At 40.3% G+C, this 18,739-nt stretch overlaps 1 protein-coding gene and 1 long non-coding RNA gene across 12 annotated transcripts in view; one reads left to right on the top strand and one right to left on the bottom strand.

Annotated features, from left to right (window-relative positions):
* Positions 1–18,739, top strand: part of GTF2A1L (general transcription factor IIA subunit 1 like) — a 959,941-nt gene that overhangs the window by 846,660 nt on the left and 94,542 nt on the right. For 6 of the 11 annotated variants that reach the window (XR_013831083.1, XR_013831084.1, XR_013831086.1 and 3 more), the window contains 2 exons: positions 5,311–5,424; positions 7,024–7,060. The gene's annotated coding sequence lies outside the window, so the exon portion shown is untranslated. Of the gene's footprint in view, positions 1–5,038; positions 5,144–5,310; positions 5,425–7,023; positions 7,061–9,587; positions 14,647–18,739 lie in introns of those variants that run through there. The other 5 variants (XR_013831085.1, XR_013831089.1, XR_013831092.1 and 2 more) reach the window with 4 other exon arrangements.
* Positions 7,796–18,739, bottom strand: part of LOC307196279 — a 284,982-nt gene continuing 274,038 nt past the window's right edge. The window contains exon 5 of the long non-coding RNA XR_013831096.1: positions 7,796–8,693. This is a non-coding gene — a long non-coding RNA (uncharacterized lncRNA). The remainder of the gene's footprint in view (positions 8,694–18,739) is intronic.

Raw genomic sequence — 18,739 nt, 5'->3', positions numbered from 1 at the left:
TTCCACAATTCTCTTGTGGGGTTCTGTCTCCTACCCTCACTATGAAATTCCTGGAGGAAGAACCATATTCCCTTCATTCAATCATTTATTCATCAAATATGCACGGATGGGTCCTATGTGGTACTTACTACACTAGCCTTTGATAATGGAGCATTGGACAGAACAATGACATCTTCACTTATCTCTTTATGATAGTTTATAGCTTTGAAAAATGTTCTTAAAACTGACAGGAGGCCTTTCAATAACTAAAAGTAATAAAGGCCCATCTGGCACATTTCCCTATGGTGAAGTCTGTGCTTTCTTCTCTTTCCTTTGCTCTTCTCTCAAGCTCCTCTCACTGTAATGGAGTGAAAAATCAGTTTTCTCCCTTACTAAGTTTTAGTCACTAAGATACAGGTACAGAAAACTTGTAAACTGAGCAAATAGGCAATTACCAAATATTAATGAGCAACTAGTATATATGGTTCATTCATTTACTAGTCAAACCTTGTTGAGCAGGTACTATGTGGCAGGCACCCATCCAGGCACTGTTCTACAGTTAGGTAGGAGGAAAACAAGTATAAAGTGAAGAAGTCCTGTCCTCAAAACATTTTCAACCTAGAGTCTGTTTTTCCCCTCTAATTAATTGGAAACAAATGGCCTGAATGGTATCTAATCACTACCACACCCAAGTCCTCCAGAGGGAACTGGGCGTACTCTTCAGCCGACTGCCCAGTTTGTCAATTTCAATAACCTTTGATTCGAAGACAAGGAAAAGATACACAAAAAGCAAAATTTCCTCATCTGTACTCTCTGGCTTTCAGGCTGACATGTCAGCAGATTATAAATGCTGCCTCATTATTGAGTAGAAGCCTAATTACCTGGAAAGGAGGGACTGTGTTTGGATAGCCCAGGAGCTGGAAGAACTTTTCCATCATACAGAGCTGCCACTCCCTTTCTGGGGATTATTGATTCTGCGTCTTCCTCATAGGAGGGTCAAGCCTGCTGTGCTGACCAAGCATGTTCCATTTAGGAGATCCTCCCTCAGCACATTGGGCCTGATCCTGCTTTAGGTGTTTTTACATTCCTCATGGTCTGAAACACGGTGAGAGGAAGCGTTTGGGTTTAATAGCAAATGTAAAAGCTCAGTAAAATGAAAGGTATCTAGGTTCCTCAGCTTCCCAAGAGCAAGACAATATTGCTTTTACAGATTATATAACACTCCTTTCTTTGTGCTGTTCTCTTGCTGAAGTAATGACAATGACCCTCCACCATTTATTAGATCATGTTCAAATTTATCCACTCCACAATTGTGACCTTTGCATAACCTCAACCCACTCTGCCCGTTCTGACTACCTTTTGCTGCGCTGGGCCACACACCTTCCTCTTTGGAAATCTCATCCTTTTTGTTTTTAAGAGCTGTATAGCTAAAATCTGTCTGTTTCTTCCTCTCTTAACTGAATGTAATTTGAATTCCTGTATGTACCATTCCACGTATGTTTCACACCTTTGAGTACTAAATTGTATACTGTCTTCAAAATATGTAGATAGAATCCACCAGAGAATAATGAGTTGGATTTTCTTCTTTCACCTAAATGATCTGACTAATAGTGCTCGTATACTCTGACACAGTAATCTCACCATGATGTAGTTATAAAAAGGAAATCAGTAGAAAAAGGTATATATACATGGTTGCTCACTGCACCTGGGGATGGGTGCTGGGGCTAAATTTCCAACATTAGGGGACTGGGCAATTAAATTATTGTGTATCAACTCCAAGGAATATTATTTTGACATTAAAATTATAGTTTAGCAACATGGAAACTTAAAAGAATCTAATCATAAATGAAAGAAGCAGAATAAAAACTATGACTACGGTTATTGCAACCACATATCATATGTGTGTATACAGAAGAGAAATGTAAAGGAGAAAAAAAATGAAAGCTGTTCCTGAGGGCAAGAATTTTTGTCTATTTCATTTAGTGCTCTAGTTTCAAAATCTAGAACCATGCCTGGCACATAATAGATGCTTAATAAATATTTGCTGAGTGAATGAATATGGGTATATAATGAGTGATGGGACTGTAGGTGATTTGTCTTCTTTTATTAGTTCCTTTTCCATTAAAATGATCTCTGTTTAAAAAAAAAAAGGAGGGGGGTAACAAGGAAAAATTCATTTATAACTAAAACACATTCTTGATTCTTACATGGACACTTTTGGGGTACCCCAGGTGAGGGAAAGAGAGATTGGGGTAACCCCAGGTGAGGGAAAGAGAGAACAGTGTTCAATGGCTCATATTATTCTGTCTAGTTCTCATAATAATCCATTGAGGTGAGTATTGTTATCATTTTATATATGAAGAGACTTAGGCTTAGAGAAATAACTTTTAAGACACCCATGAGTTTTCTCTCAGTCACACTGCTACATATGATAGGTGGTACAACTCTATTTAAATAAGTCTTTGAACACAAAACAAAAACAGACCTAAAATATATCAAGGTCATATAAGGGATTGATAAAGTAGGATTTAAAATAGTGGGCAAACTATGGAGGTTCCTTAAAAAACTACAAATAGAACTACCATACGACCCAGCAATCCCACTACTGGGCATATACCCTGAGAAAACCATAATTCAAAAAGAGTCATGTACCACAATGTTCATTGTAGCTCTATTTACAGTAGCCAGGACATGGAAGCAACCTAAGTGTCCATCGACAGATGACTGGATAAAGAAGATGTGGCACATATATACAATGAATATTACTCAGCCATAAAAAGAAACAAAATTGAGTTATTTGTAGTGAGGTGGATGTGGACCTAGAGTCTGTCATACAGAGTGAAGTAAGTCAGAAAGAGAAAAACAAATACAGTATGCTAACACATATATATGGAATCTAAAAAAAAAAAAAAGAAAAAGGTCATGAAGAACCTAGGGGCAAGACGGGAATAAAGACACAGACCTACTAGAGAATGGACTTGAGGACACGGGGAAGGGTAAGCTAGGACAAAGTGAGAGAGTGGCATGGACATATATACACTACCAAATGTAAAACTGATAGCTAGTGGGAAGCAGCCGCATAGCACAGGGAGATCAGCTCGGTGCTTTGTGACCACCTACAGGGGTGGGATAGGGAGGATGGGAGGGAGGGAGACACAAGAGGGAGGAGATATGGGGATATATGTATATGTATAGCTGATTCACTTTGTTATGCAGTAGAAACTAACACACCCTTGTAAAGCAATTATACTCCAATAAAGATGTTAAAAAAATAAAATAAAATAAAATAGTGGGCAAGAGGCAGAGGCCAGAGTGTGTACAGCACCCACATCACTGATTCTCTGTCTAGGCTAATGAAGTACAATGCACAAAATAAAAAATTTAAAAAATAACTTTGTGAAAGCAGCACAGTCCCTTCAACAGTATTTAGGTTAATATGCCAGTCCGCCTCTAATACTTGAGATTATGACTACCATAATTGATAGCAAATGTAGTGTCAAGGCACTGAATTGTGTTGTCTCAATTTATGAAACTGCCGTCTTCTGTGTATTTGAATGCTGATGGATTGCTCTAAGTGATCGGATTTAAAGTGAGCATAGAAAGGTAGTCAGCATTACAGTTTCATGCAAGGATGGCCTTTTTATCCTTATATATGTGGAAGTAAATGACAAGAATGGGATCACTTTATTATTTAGTTCATCTAAGTGTTCTCCTCTATCAACTTCAGAGCAAAGAAAGACAAAGGTTTAATCTGTGTAGAAGGTGCTCAGCAGAATGTTTTACCAGCTTGAACTCTAACTGTTTCCGTACAAGAGCAGTGGGTTGCTTCTGTATCAATATGTGTGTGTGTGCACATGTGCACGTGTGGGAGACAGATGGACAGGGCTGGAGATGGATGACATGCAAACTTTTTTTTTTTTTTAGTCTCTTACGTATTGCCTAGGTTTGCTTGTGTCCTAAGACCAACTCTAGAAAGACTGGTGGTGGCAACCTTCTCAGGTCAGTCTCTGAGAAGAATTCTAGAGAGTTCCAGATTCTCTTGCAATATTAGAGATTCAGGGTGAAAAATATTGGGCACTGCTGTATACTGAATGTTTATGTTCTCCCAAGATTCATATGTTGAAACTTAATCCCCAATGTGATGGTATTTGGAGGTGGGGTCTTTGTGAGGGCATGCGGGTGGACCCCTCATGAATGTGATTAGTGCCCTTATAAAAGAGATCACAGAGAGTTCCCTTCCCCTTGGACCACATGAGGACCCAGCCAGTTAGAAGACAGTTGTCTATGAACCAGGCTCTCAAGAGACACTGAATATGCCAGGGCCTTTATATCTTGGAATCCCCAGCCTCCAGAACTATGAGAAATAAATTTCTGTTGTTTAAGCCATTCATTCTATCATATATATTATATATTTAATGATAGTCTGGACTAAGGCACTAAATTGTAATGTCCTCGTCTTGGTCATTTCAGGCTGCTATAACAAAGTGCCATGGACTGGGTGGCTTACACACAACAGAAATTTGTTTCTCTCAGTTCTGAAGGCTTGAAGTCCAAGATCAGAGTGCCAGCATGGTTGGGTTCCAGTAAGAGCCCTCTTCTGGGTCACAGACAGCTGTTTTCGCTTTGCATCCTCACATAGTGGAAAGGGTGAGAATGCTCTCTGGGGACACTAATCCCCTATAGGAGGTCTCTACCCTTATGACCTTATCACCTCCCACAGGGCCACGTTCTAATAAGATCACATGGGGGATTAGGATTTCAAATGTGAATTTGGAGGGAGCACAAACATTCAACCCATAACAGTCCTCACACTTTTTTTTTTTTTTTTAAATCAATACTCTTTTTATGCAAGGAGAACAATTGAAATTTAGGGTAGAGCCCAGTGGCTTTTAATTTTATTCCTAAAACCAACTTCAGGATTCTTCCTTATTACTTTAAACTTTTCTAGTAGCATGGCTCATACATTAAAATAGTCCAGGCGTAAAATGACAAATAGGACAAAATTAGCCTCTTCCATCCTTATTTATTTATTTTGACGTTCTTTCCTTTCTTTGGCAAGATTCCCTCTTCAGCCTGCAGAACTACCCACCTCTACTCAGCTCCCACCATCCAGTATCCACTGTCCAATACAGGCTTGCTTCTGCCTCTGAGAAGCTATATAAATGTATGTAATCCTGTCTTTGTCACGTCTTCCTTATTAATAGTTCTCATCTGAAAAATGCCTTTCTCCTGGGATTATTGTAAATATTCAGATAGATGCTCTATAGCTTGTTTGTTTTGATAATGTGAAGTGCTATATAACTCTTCCTTTTATTTATAATGCCCCCACAGATTCAGGGTTCCAGACTCCAGTGCATTCCCATCAAAATCCCTTTAGGACCTAATAGGTGACAGGCAATAAAAAGAAGCATTAACAGATGATGAAAACGAAATCAAATGGTACAGGTGGGTCAATCTTGTTGAAAAGTGATCACTAGATATAGCAAAGTACTAGAGATTGTTAGGGAGCTTGAGAAAGTAGTTTTGGGAGGCTAGAAAGTTGGAAAACCTGACTGGAGTTATTTCAAAAAAAGAATGGGTGGAAGAGGAATCAGATATACTAAGTATAGGCGACTCTTTTGAGAAATTTTGCTGTAATAAAGCAAACAAATGAATTGGTAGCTGGAAAGAGACACAGACTCCAGAGCAGGCTTGTTTGTAAGCAAGCTAATGAGAAGGATTCAGTAGAGAGGAAAAAATGATGATGCAGCACAAGGTTGCTGGAGTGTCCTTGGACAGACAAAAAAGGATTAGATGGGGTGCCCAAAGGAGGTGTCCTTAGCAGCACAGGCACTGCATCTACCATAACAGGGCAGAAGGCAGCTCTGACGCTGCTAGCTGGGTGGGTATGGTGGTGGGAACCTGTGAAAGTTGTCTCTTAATGGGTTCTTTTTTCTTTGTGAAATAGGAAGCAAGGTCATAAAACTGAGAGCTGGAGTTAAAATGAAACAGGAAAGGGAGTGGAATATACATCTGGGATTGTGGAGGAGGAAATGGACTAGAAATCTGCAGTATGATTTCTGGGCAGCACTAAGAGCCTGGTTGAGATCTGCAGTCTTTAATTTAAACTGAGAGGTCATAGGCACAGAGTGGAAGACAATTGGGATTTCCCCACGGCTGAGGTTTTACTAAATGAGTACAGCGAAGCAAGAGGGGCCGAGAGAATTTAGGGAAGTGCTAGGGAGTGGTAATAATGGTTGACCATGGGATTTAAAGGGAAGTAAGGGCTTGAGAAGGCTGAGAGCCAGTGAAATGGGGGTAGGATCGATGTCAGATCCAAGGACTGCTGGAGTCAGGGAGCAGAAGGAAAGATCTGAAAATTAGAGAGAGAGTGGTCAGAGCATGGAGTTTACAGTTGAGGTTATGGAGGCATTACGGGTAATCAGGGTAAGTGTGTAAGGGAACCAGAGTCTTCCCGTGGACACGTACGTGGCTTGCTGCCTCACCCCCCAACCACTTCTTAGGGAAACCTCTCCTTACTTGCTTATTTAAACTTGCAACTTCTCCTCAGACTCACCGGTGCTTGGTGTCCCCATTTTCTAGTTTGTATTTCCTCAAATAGTTGTTTACATCTCATATTCTGTATACATTTATGTATTTATTTTGCTTATTGAATGCCTTCCTCCATTTGTCCTCAGTGAGGACCAGAATTTAAGTCTGTTTGGATACATGTACCATCTTTCGTGATTAGAACATTGCCTAGCACAGAGTAGACGAGGCATTCGATATACTTTTGTTAAATGACTTGAATAAAGCAACTTTACATTTTAATACAGGAATTCCAAAGAGCCAATAAAATTCATCAAGTTCTCTTAATCTTATGGCTTCTTCTAGATAGTTGAATTTTCTGTACAGCTTATGACAAATTAATGAAGTTCCTATTCATTCTAACTATTTTTGAATAGAAATCTAAAATGGTGACTGTGAAACTGGTTTTTTTTACTCTAAAGGGGATTAAATAGAACACTATTTAACCTTTTTTTTTTTTCTTTTTTACCATTCTAGGTCACTATTATAAAATTAACTCTTGGACTTTCCTGAGGTGAGTGTGAATTTTGGTCCCTTTGCAAAGGGTTGTTAGTGATCTTGAGATCACAATACTTTAGTTGAATCTATTCCTTTTGTCTCCTGCTTTCTGTCATGCCACCAGCTATTACTTTGTACTCCTATGTGTATACGTGCCTGTAACAGCTCGTTCCACTACCGCTCCTGCCCCTACCCCATAATTTGCTGTCTTCATGTACTTTGGACCTATTTTAAAGGATTTACGTGAAATAAGAGAATATAGGACTTCCCTGGTGGTGCAGTGGTTAAGATTCTAAGATTCCGCCTGCCAATGCAGGGGACATGGGTTCAAGCCCTGGTCCGGGAAGATCCCACATGCCGCAGAGCAGCTAAGCCCATGTGCCACAACTACTGAGCCTGCATGCCACAACTACTGAAGCCCGTGTGCCTAGAGCCCATGCTCTGCAACAAGAGAAGCCGCTGCATGAGAAGCCTGCGCACCCTAACAAAGAGTAGGCCCTGCTCACCACAACTAGAGAAAGCCCACGCACAGCAACGAAGACCCAACGCAGCCTAATTAATTAATTAATTTTTAAAAAGAGAATATAGACACTAAGTGAGGGCACGGGGGCCACTCTTAACGGGATTAAGGTCTAGGCAACACCAGTTTCTGCTGTCTTTATTGCCTACTTCTAGGTTCTTAGTTGTGTGCTAAAGAGGTGAGATTGATCGACATTTGAGTTATTAAGAGGTGAGGTGTTACTATAATTTACATCACATGATATTTTGGCCTGTCAAATCCCTTCTTTCCCACATGCACGGCTGCCTCCTCCATCTATTCATCTGGTCCATTTTATGCAGGTCGAGCTGAACACATAATGCTGCATGAAAATGTAGAAGTAGTAAGGACACCAATTAAGGTCCTCCGATTGGAGGAACACTGCTCTGCAAATGTGCCCATTAACACCGTTCCATAGGCCCTTAGGACAAAGTTCGATCTGAAGACACGTTCTTACTGAAGCAGCAAACGGTGAAACATTTAAAAAAGAAAAGAAAAAAAAGTGTATTCGAGTGGTTTTACAAATAATGTAAAGGTCTATGATAAATCTTGAATTTTTCACCTTAACTAGATTTAAATAGCACAGGTACTTCATGCAGCAATAGACATTTGGTTACTTAACAGATACTCCTAGAGCTGCAAGTGATACATTTATATTTTTTGTTGTGTGTGCTATTCAGAGCCTCCATCCTGCTCTGAAATTTTGGGGAAAATTAGCCATCCAAGAGTCAAGAAAGCACAGTTCTTCGACTGGTCTCTGATATAAACTGTCAAGAGTCACAGCCTTGACCATTACGCCTTCTGGATGTCAGTTTCCTCATCTGTGAAAACCATCCCTAACGTCTGTCTTAGAGTTTAGAATCTACAACACGTTGCCCCGGATCAAAGGATTGAGGAGTTCTGGTTCCACCCAGTAGAGGGTAGTGTTACCTAGACAAGGCGTCAGCGTGAGCCCAGCACAGATGGAGCAGTGGAAGCCGAATTTAGAATACAGAATGGGTAGCTACCTACCTCCCTGTCTTGAGTCACCAGACCACAAATGCTTCTCCACAAAATAGCAATCTCCAGCAAGTGTAGAAACGCACTCCTCCTCAGTCGTTTGCCACCGTTCCTAAAATGGACACATTACTCATTGCTACTGGAATATGAACAGGAATTTAAACTCCTACAATCTGTGTTGTTTTCTGAAATTTAAAGTTTGTTCTATGAATACATTCATTTATATAAAATACAGCAGCTTGTCTATACATATTGAACATTTAAAAATTACAGTTGAAAGTCACAGATTTTTCCTCCTGCAAAAATATTTAAGAAGTATTTATAAAGTTTGATGATGTTTAATATCATGCCAAGAACGGAAACCTTAATTGCACTTTTTAATTTACAAATAGCAAAAGTCATTGGCCTGTGACAGACAGAGAATTAAAGTTCTAGGTGTCAAATCCATAGTCCTAGTACTGGACGAAACCCTGACTCTCCATCAGCCTGTGAAGTTTACGGAGTGCCTCACACTGGAGTGGTCCCCATGTGAGCCACAGAAGCTGTCTAAGAACGCATTCTCAAATAGCAAGTCATGTCTGCTGGGATAAGATTTATGCACATAAAGTAAAGTAGTGGCAGGATTACATAGTTTAAGATGCCGTCTCTTCAGTACAAATAGTAACTCAGTAGGAGATATGAAAGTATTTGTTGAAAAAGTGACAAAATGGATGAATTAAGACATCAGTATAAAATACAGTTCATGGAGAAGTCTTCATTAAGGGCTACTGTTTAACAACAGAAAAAGAAAAATTAGGCAGTACATGTAAAAATGCACTGAAAGATCAAAGGTACTATGCACGTGTAAGATATTACTATCATCATTAGTATAATTTGGGGGTTCAGGGTCACCTTGAGACCCTGTACTAAGCGACCTTAGAAAGGCATTTCGCTAAAACTTTCCGACTTCTGCTTCCTCTTTGATCTTCATCACTGATAGAGGGCCTACTTACTTTTTTGTTTTTAGTACAAATGCTGAAGCCTGAAAGGAAAGAGTGAATAGAAGAACGATGTAATCCACAGGAAAGCACTGTGCCCTGTTCTGGTCCCAGGCCGGAGAACCACAGCCTGTCTTCCCCTGCAATGCACCACCTTTGCTACTCCTGGCTGTAAGACTGCACCCTTTTGGGGGGAGTTAAAAGTTTCTCAGCTCAGGAGGAAGCCTGGCCACTTGAGAGAAAATAAAATCATGATCCGCCTGCCTCCTTCTCTTTTGCCTGTAGCAGCTGTAAGTGCAATAAAATGTAAGAGTAAAAACAAATTTGCTACGGCAACAAAGTATACTCTAATAATGAAGATGGTGTCTAACAAGCAAGAGCAGCTCGAACTTTAGGGAGAGGGAAAGGAAGTACACCTTGAAGAAGTAGGAAGAAAAAACATTAAAAGTTTAAAGTTTACCATTCTTCAGCCTACATATTGTTGGCCCGTTTAGACAAGATGGATTTGTATCTTGGCTGACTTCCTCCTAGCAGTATTCTAACCAAGCAAGGTTTGATATTTTGGGGTAGAGGGTACCTAGGACTTCCTAAAAGCAGGCAGAAGGAGAGATCAGACCCTCTGATACAGACACATGGGACAGTGTACCATCGATGGGCAACACACAGAGGCCTGTGTATCTAGATCCTCTGCTTTACCACTGGGCTTCCCGGGGCTTGGTCCAAATTCTTTGACAAGATAATGCTCAAGAAACATTTCAGAAAAATGGCTACCAAGCCGGAGAGGGGCCCGGAAACAATACAAACCCATCATGAGTAGGCTGAACGTAGAAGTCAAGGACCTTCAGGAAAATAAAGAGGAACTGCTGAGAATCAGACACTGGGTTGACGTAGACTGAATTTATTCCACCTATTCTTTCAAAAAAATTTAAATTAAGGCATTCAGAATTGGCTAGGTTATGCTGCAGAATACATCAACACCAACATTTTTAGTGATATAAGCAACAAAGGTTAATTTCTCATTCACAGTATCTGTCAATCACACCTAAGGAGGGAGTTCAGCTCCATGGCCGCCTCATCCTGGGAGTTCAGATGGATTTTGCCAGTTGTGAGGATCTTATGTCAGAATTAAATGCTCTGATCTAACAGTGACATATGTCGCTCATGTTACTTCTGCCTAAGCCATTGGCCAGAACAACACTACCCAATTTCAGGAAGGGAGAACCTTCCCACGTGTCTGGAAGAAGAAAAGTAGCTGTAGACACATAAGTCTCTACCATAGCTTGAGTGCACTGGGAATTTTTATATGTGATGTATACACCAAAGCTTATATGTAAAATACACGGGACTGCCCTGGTGAGTTAAGAATCCGTAATGCAGGGGACACGGGTTCGAGCCCTGGTCCCGGAAGATCCCACATGCCGTGGAGCAACTAAGCCTGTGCGCCACAACTACTGGGCCTGCGCTCTAGAGCCCACGAGCCACAACTACTGAAGCCCGTGCACCTAGAGCCTGTGCTCCGCAACAAGAGAAGCCACCGCAATGAGAAGCCCGCGCACCGCAACGAAGAGTAGCCTCTGCTCACCACAACTAGAGAAAGCCCACGCACAGCAATGAAGGTCCAACACAGCCAAAAATAAATAAATTTTAAAAAAATAAATAAAATACATGTTTCTGTTCTCTGGGAAAGTACTAGGCCATTGTGGTATATAAAAACAGCCTTCTTCCCTTCAAGAATGTGTGGGTATGAGGACAGGGGTGTGGTGAGCATCCTAGAAAACACTGGTAGATGGTTGTGGTCATTTGGACTCACATTTGAAACTGAAGGGTTTCAGACTCTGACTGCTGGCAAGAGTTCAGTGGCAAAGTTTTGCTAGGATGTAGGGTGAGGCCTCATCACCTTTCCAAAGGCAAAAAGATGGATCTAAGGATGAGGCTTCTCGAAAATCAGAAAGCTGCCGGAACCTCGTGATGGCTGTTAGCAGACCTTTTTCCTCTCCTAGATCTTTATTAAGGGTGTCCCCCAGCTTAACACAAATAACAAAACAAACTAAAACAAAGCCTGTATTCCCCGTTCCCCTTACTTAATTTCTCCACGCTCAGTTCAAACTCTATTGCTACTCATTCCCACTCTTTGTGCACTTATCCTCAGCATGCGTTTCCTTAAAAAATTAATGGTTCTTTAACATTCCATGGATTGGAATGAGTCTAAGTGCACAAAGAGTGGAAGGAGTGGAATAAGTTCCATGACAACAGTAACCTTACCTCTGACCCTTTCTCTTTTGTCGTCTCTTCTAGCACTTAGCACAGGGCTGTGACAGAGTTGGCCAGCAATACATATTTATTTGATTATACCAGTAATTGGAAAGGGAAAAATTTTTATTGAGAACAGTGCCCCAGGCTAATGCAAATATACTTTAGGTAACTATGTTGTTATTGAAAACTATATTTTAAAAGACAGCTCTCTGATTTGGCATCTGTTGTCACTTTAGTTCCCTCAAGCCACCTTCCAATGAGGTGGAAAAGGCAGTAAAAGAGAGAAAGTGAGCAGCTAGTGATGAGAACAATATGGCCTAGGGAAATAAGAGTTGAATCGGAACCTGGATCCTGAATTCTAATCTTGATTCCGCCACACACTAGCTCTGTAAAGATGGGCCTTGACATCTTCATCTATGAAAAGGGATGCTTGCAATTGCCTCACCTACTTCACAGAATGCTGAGAGAATTGAATAAAATCATGGAAGTTAAAGGAATCTGAAACCTTTCAAATACTTGACAAATACCATTTTCAAGTGGGATCATTAAGAAGGACTTAGTTGTGTCTAATGTCTTCTGTGCTATCAGAGCAATTTCAGGATGGATAGGGGATACACAGTAAACCCCTGAGAGCACATGCTCTGAACTCTTTGAAAGATTTGTATCTAATCAGCACAAAGTCCTATTGCTAATCGCCGGGGGTTTCTCCCTGGGCGTCCAGTTCAGTCTGTAAAGTGTTATATTTATAACTTTCTGAAGCCTCTCAGAATCCCAGGAAATAGGAGTGTGATCTGATTGTGACTGTAGTTTGTGGGTTAATATTGCTGGGCTGGTGGTGATTTCTAACAAAAGCAAAACTGCAGGTATCCGTGAGAGAAGGGCACTAAAGCTTCCCGCATCTCTGAGAGGGGCCGCTTCCCCTCCCTTCATCTGTCTCTTCCTCCCTCCCATCTGGAGCAGAAAAGACCACAGCTGGAGCCAGAATAAGCCTGCTCAACTGCAGAAGCTGATATGGGGGGGAGTGGGGAACAAGGCCAGTGGGCGCGCTCTGGCAGTAGAGAGAGAATTACCAATGGCGGGAGAAGCTCAGATGGGGTTCGGTGGTCATGGATAGGAAATATCGAGTCCCCTTCATGAATCGTAGGAATTCTGTGTGGAAGCGATGTTAATATGTGAGCCCAGCGGCACATCCCACAGAGAAGCTGTTATGGTGGGGAATGTGGCAGATAACGCCAGTGTGAAGGCAGGAGGCCTGGGCTTGAGCTCTAGTGCCAACTTCATGAGCTCCACCCTTAGTTTCTCTGAACGTTTGTTGTCTCATCTGAAAAATGGCAAAAGAGGAGGGAGATTAAAAGCTAGTTCAAAGCTTTGGTGTCAGAACTGAATGAGAATACTCTTACAAAAGAAGCCCTTTTGTAAGCAATCAGTGGATCATCTGTAATTATGAAGGACTTTCTGTCCGTATTCTGCACCTCCTCAAGAGAGCTAGGCAGTGAGGATTGTGAACAACTGTGATATAGAAGGAGAGAAACAGACCTGGGAGTAGAGGAATTTACATCCAGCATCGTGGACATAACACAACCTGAATGCTTCACCACGGGGAAAGCAGAGTCAGAGTTCTATGATCGTATCATGGCAACTCTGAGACTTTGGTTGCAAGGCTATTCAGCAAATGTTAATTGTGGCCTGACAGAGAATAACCACATCCTAAGCCCCAGAACCTCTGAATATGTTATTTTACATGGCAAGAGGGAATTAAGGTTGCAGATGGTATCAAAGCTGCATGTTAGCTGATGCCAAAAATAGAAAGATTATCGGATAGACCCAGTGTAATCAAAAGGGTCCTTAAGAGTGCAAAAGAGTCAGAGGAAGAAACGCAATGACAGAAGCGGAGTCAGAGTGATGCAATGTGAGAACTCAACCAGACATTGCTGGCTTTGAAGATGGAGAAGTGGCCCATGAGCTACAGGATGTAGGCAGTCTCTATGTGCTAGAAAAGGCAAGGGAGCAATTGGTTTTCCCCTAGAATGTCAGGAAGAAACGCAGTAAGATCTTCAGCCTACACTTTGATTTTAGTGCAGTAAGATTCCTGCCAGATCTCTAACCTACAGAATGATGAGATAATACATCTGCATTGTTTTAAACCACTAAGTGTGAGCTGCTGTATACAGCAGCAATAGAAAACAAATGGAACACTCCAAACAAGACATTTGATACTAAGGAAGGTCTTTTGAATGTTAATATCAAAAGGTTTGCACATCAGAAAGGTGAGTTTGTAAGTGAAACAAAGAATTCAGAGGGTTAATATAAACTGTAAAAAGGACACGAAGTTGTCATTTTTAACATCTGTCCCACAGCCTAAAGAAACAAGATTAAATTTGAGAGAATCACCAAAATTCATCCTCTTCACTGAGGCCCAAGTAATCTTTCTACAGCACAAATCTGATCTTGGCAAGCCCTTGTTTGAATCCTTTGTGGACTTCACATTGCCAAAATAATACATTTAAAATTCTATCTCTGCAATTTAACTTATTTCTCCAATTTCACCTCCTTCAACCGTTCCATAAGCTAAAATACAGGAGAAAATCTTGTCATAGCAAATATATTCCTGTTATTGAAAGTGCTGGGCTTTCTGTGTCTCTGCACATAGAGTATGTTTTCCACTTAAAATATACTTCATTTCCAATAATGCCATTTGCAGCAACATGGATGGACCTAGACATTATCATACTAAATGAAGAAAGTCAGAGAAAGACAAATCCCATATGATATCACTTCTATGTGGAATCTAAAATATAACACAAATGAACTTATTTACAAAATAGAAACAGACTCACAGACATAGAAAACAAACTTCTGGTTACCAAAAGGGAAAGGCATGGGGAGGGATAAATTAGGAGTTTGGGATTAGCAGATATAAGCTACTATATATAAAATAAACAATAACTCTGTAGCACAGGGAACTATATTCAATATCTTGTAATAAACCATAATGGAAAAGAAGATGAAAAGTATATATTTATGCACACACACGCGTATACATGTACCTGTATGTATATACATGGTTTTCTTTTAAAAAACGGAATGACTTTGCTGTACACCAGAAACTAATACAACGTTGCAAATCAACTATGCTTCAATTTTTTTTTTTTTTAATTCTTCATTTCCTTCAGTTTGCAAACTCTTGACTTGTCTTTCAGTTTAAATGATACTTCTTCAGGAACACACTTCTTTAACAAAGAAGCCTGACTTAGATTCTGTAAGCAGACACTTGTTAATTTTTTAGCTGATCACCGTCCAACCCACCACCCTTTCTGTTATCAGCTTGCTCTCCCTTTGGGGAATTCAGCATTGTGCACAGTATTTTAGTGAGAGGGACTCCCAATGTCCACTTCTCACTGTTGGTGGCTCCTTTTAAAACTTGAAGTTAGCAAGCCAAATTCTTCTTGTCTCCACCCCCTACAGCCCAAGGACAAGTATGTGATCTAAAATTGATCCAGTCCCCAGCAGTTTGAACTTCGAGTGAATGATGCAAAAAACTAAGTTCACAGATTGACCATAAGGAGTGCAATGGCCAGCAGACTGGATTTTGTTCCACAGCATGGCCTTTGCTTGCTTGATTCCTGCCCAGTTTTCAAGCCCAGTTTCCCAGCCCCTTCACCTTCTCTTACTCTCTTTCCAATACTTTTCCCCCTAAATCAAGCCAGAGTCAATTTCTGTTCTTACATCAAGAGTCATCACTGATAGATGCTTCTTTCTCTGGGCTCCCATACCACACTGTTGATGTACATATCATAATACCTGTCACTTATACTGTATACTTTATTTAGTTATTCATAATTAGGATGGGTTTCAAATAGCCCTGACCATCTCATGGCCAAACTGGATACAGCAAAGTTGTGCTTTATCTGATCAGATTTTTTTAAATAGGGAATAACTTTTGGAATTTTTAAATATGATGTTAAGGGGGAACCTTGCAGAGAAGAATCACATTGACTTAAGCATATGTAGTGTGATAAAGCCTATGAAGGAAGTATGATAGGTCTGTGGGGTCAGTCAAGGATGGAGGCGATAACGGAGTAGCAAGGCAGAGACTCATGAGGCAATGGATTGAAGCAGAGGATACAGAGCTTAGAGTAGACAGTTGTGTTAGATTCGATATTTGTGTGTAATTGCAAAGAAGGACCTACAGAGTTCACGGTGATGTTTAAGAGGATCATATTAAGAAATTAAGAGCCCCTAAACCCTGAGAAATTTATGGAACAAAGTCTCTGATACTTAAAAAAAAATACTAAGCGGTAAAATAAATATAAGAAAAATCAAAAACACGTTTGAAATTTCCTGTGATAATTTCTTTGAAATCTAAAATATTAGTATTTTCAAAAATACTTCTTGTTGTTTTTCTGGTATCTCTGAACTGTTTATACCTTAATCACTGGCTTAGTCTGCCTGTTGTTGATTCAGTCCTGCATATGCTGGACATTCAAGTGAATGAAAATCAATGGATTTGACCATCTTCTGGTGAAACAAAGCAAGTTGTTTACGTAACAGGTGGAGTTTTTGTTGGTGGTGTTATTTTTGTTGGGGAGGGGGTTGGCTTGGGGATTAAGGGATGGAGCATTTCGAAATGCCAACCATGAACCACGAAAGCTCATTGTTTCATCCTACAGTCTAGTGGCTGTTATCTATTTCAGTCTGAGCTTGAGAAAAAAAGGTCATGGATAAGGTAAGTCTCCCATGCAGCTGTTGGATAAAGGAACTTTCGTATTTTCATGGTGTAGGTAGTAATATTCCTTTCAAATGAGATTTTCTGGAAAGGGTTTTTCTGAAGACTTAGAATGAAAACACCTGGGCCAGTTTATGAATGCAGAAGGCAAGTCTCACCTCAGGTGTTAAGCATTTGAACTGGGCCATGTCCTGTGGAGTCGTGCGATATCAAATGCTTTCGGATCACATTCACTGACCAGTTCTTCAAAAGGGGTATCTTATTTTTAGCTCATTTTCTCACAGAGTTCATGAAGAAAATGCCACTGTTTTGTAGGAGCAGAATCTGAAAGGTGGAAACTTTGCATCTATTACACAACCATTAAGCCTCATCAGCCTCCCCCATTGCTAACCTAGATACTATATCAAGACAGGAAAGCATGGATAACATTACAATCGACCATAAATAAAGTTCCCACATTCAAATATTTTCCTGTCTCTGAAATTACTGCCAAGATCTGTTAATGGAGAAACGTTAACAAGACATGCAAGGTGCACGTATGTGTCTATGTGCGTGTGTGTGTGTGAGCACACGTGTGGAGGGTTGTGTGTGTTTGGAGGTTCAGTGGTACGACACCTCTAAGAAGCGTCGTGTGCCCAAAATCTGGTTGAGCACTCACAGAAGGACTTGATAAATCTTTCCCTAAATGCAACTCAGCTATCGCACACAAAGTACAAACAGGGGTACTTCTTGCTCAGGTCAGCTAGATGCCTCGTTCTGAGTGTTACAGTCTTTTCAGGTTTCCGTTGGATACCGTTCATCTCAAATTATGTAGCTTAAATTCACTAGACGTTCAGTGTGCTGGCCTCCACGCACCGCCTCCCGAATTTTTTAGATTTACTGGATTTTCCTGCAGCTATATGTAAATAACTGCTTCATTAGACAGTGATTGAGCTTTTAGTGCTTACCTAGTCAGGGCCTAATTCCTTAATAAGCTAATGCCTGCAGTCGTTTCTAAAGCAAGAATACCAGGAACATTTGTTATCGAATGGAGCCCTTACCAGTCATTAGTTGCTGTTAAGCCCCGATTAGATTAGTTTTCTACAAGCTATAAAATCATTTTGGCATAACAGATGCTCAGGGAAATTTTTGCACAATCTCTTGCTTTCTTATTTCTTCGAAGTGAAAACTGACCCCGTGTGTGCTGGGTGACCCTTGTTTTGCCTCTTTTTCAATGAGTCTATATTTTAAAGAAGAACTGAGTATTAAGTTTACAAGTGATTCCATCTTAATTTGTAGCCACTTAATTTGCACACTCAGATTTTTATTCCCTACCGATATATATGGTGTATAGGGTGTGTGTACAGAATATAAAAATGAAGGCTTAGAAATTGAAATGGTTTCTATAAAGGCAAGATCCATTTTTCGAACGCTTGACGTTTTAGATACTTTGGATAGGCTGCAGGTTTCCATTCACTCTTTAATTGAAACCTGTGGAAATTATTTGGCTGGTATATCTGCATCAGTTGTTACTAAATGTTAAGTTATAAAGATTTGAGGAGTTTCTAAGAAGAGCTTAACACTCTCCATTCCTGATTCTGCCAGGAGAAAGAGTAAAAGATGTTGTACTACTGAGAAAGGAACGGTAAGGTGTTGAAATAACATTTTCCACTATTTCTTCCTGTATAAAGTGTTTAGGCTCTGAAAACTCTTCAGTTAACATCACACAACCAATTAGTCGTGTAATGTTAATAGGTTAACAGTACAGCTGGGTTAACCCACACAGTCTCAGGTTGGGGTAGTGTCCCTACACGAATAGGAGCAACTTTTCACTTTTAGAAATGTCATGGTTTGAATGGTACATTATATTAACCTTCTAGATGTTAAGGAAATTATTTAAACATTTTATAAAGTTGACGTCCTCAATTATGTGATAAAGATAATATTTACTCTGCACACTCAATTAGTAAGAAATGTGAAATGTTAGGCACACGTGAAATGTTACAGGTGTGCATGACATGATTCTGTCCCATGTGGAATTTGCAACCTGTGTGATTTTAGTCCATTATAACAAATTTGACAGTACTCTGGGAATGAAATAAGAGCACTAATTGTCCTCCACAAATATAAAATGATAACAGTGAGATGCCACAACTTTCTAGCTTTATGACCTTGAAAGATGTACTTAACATCACCAAGCCTATTTCTCCATCCATAAAATGG

The sequence above is a fragment of the Stenella coeruleoalba genome (assembly GCF_951394435.1).
Source record: "Stenella coeruleoalba genome assembly, chromosome: 13".
Taxonomy (NCBI): Eukaryota; Metazoa; Chordata; class Mammalia; order Artiodactyla; family Delphinidae; genus Stenella; species Stenella coeruleoalba.
The sequence above is the reverse complement of the archived record's forward strand: the minus strand, read 5'-3'. Positions and strand labels throughout refer to the sequence as shown.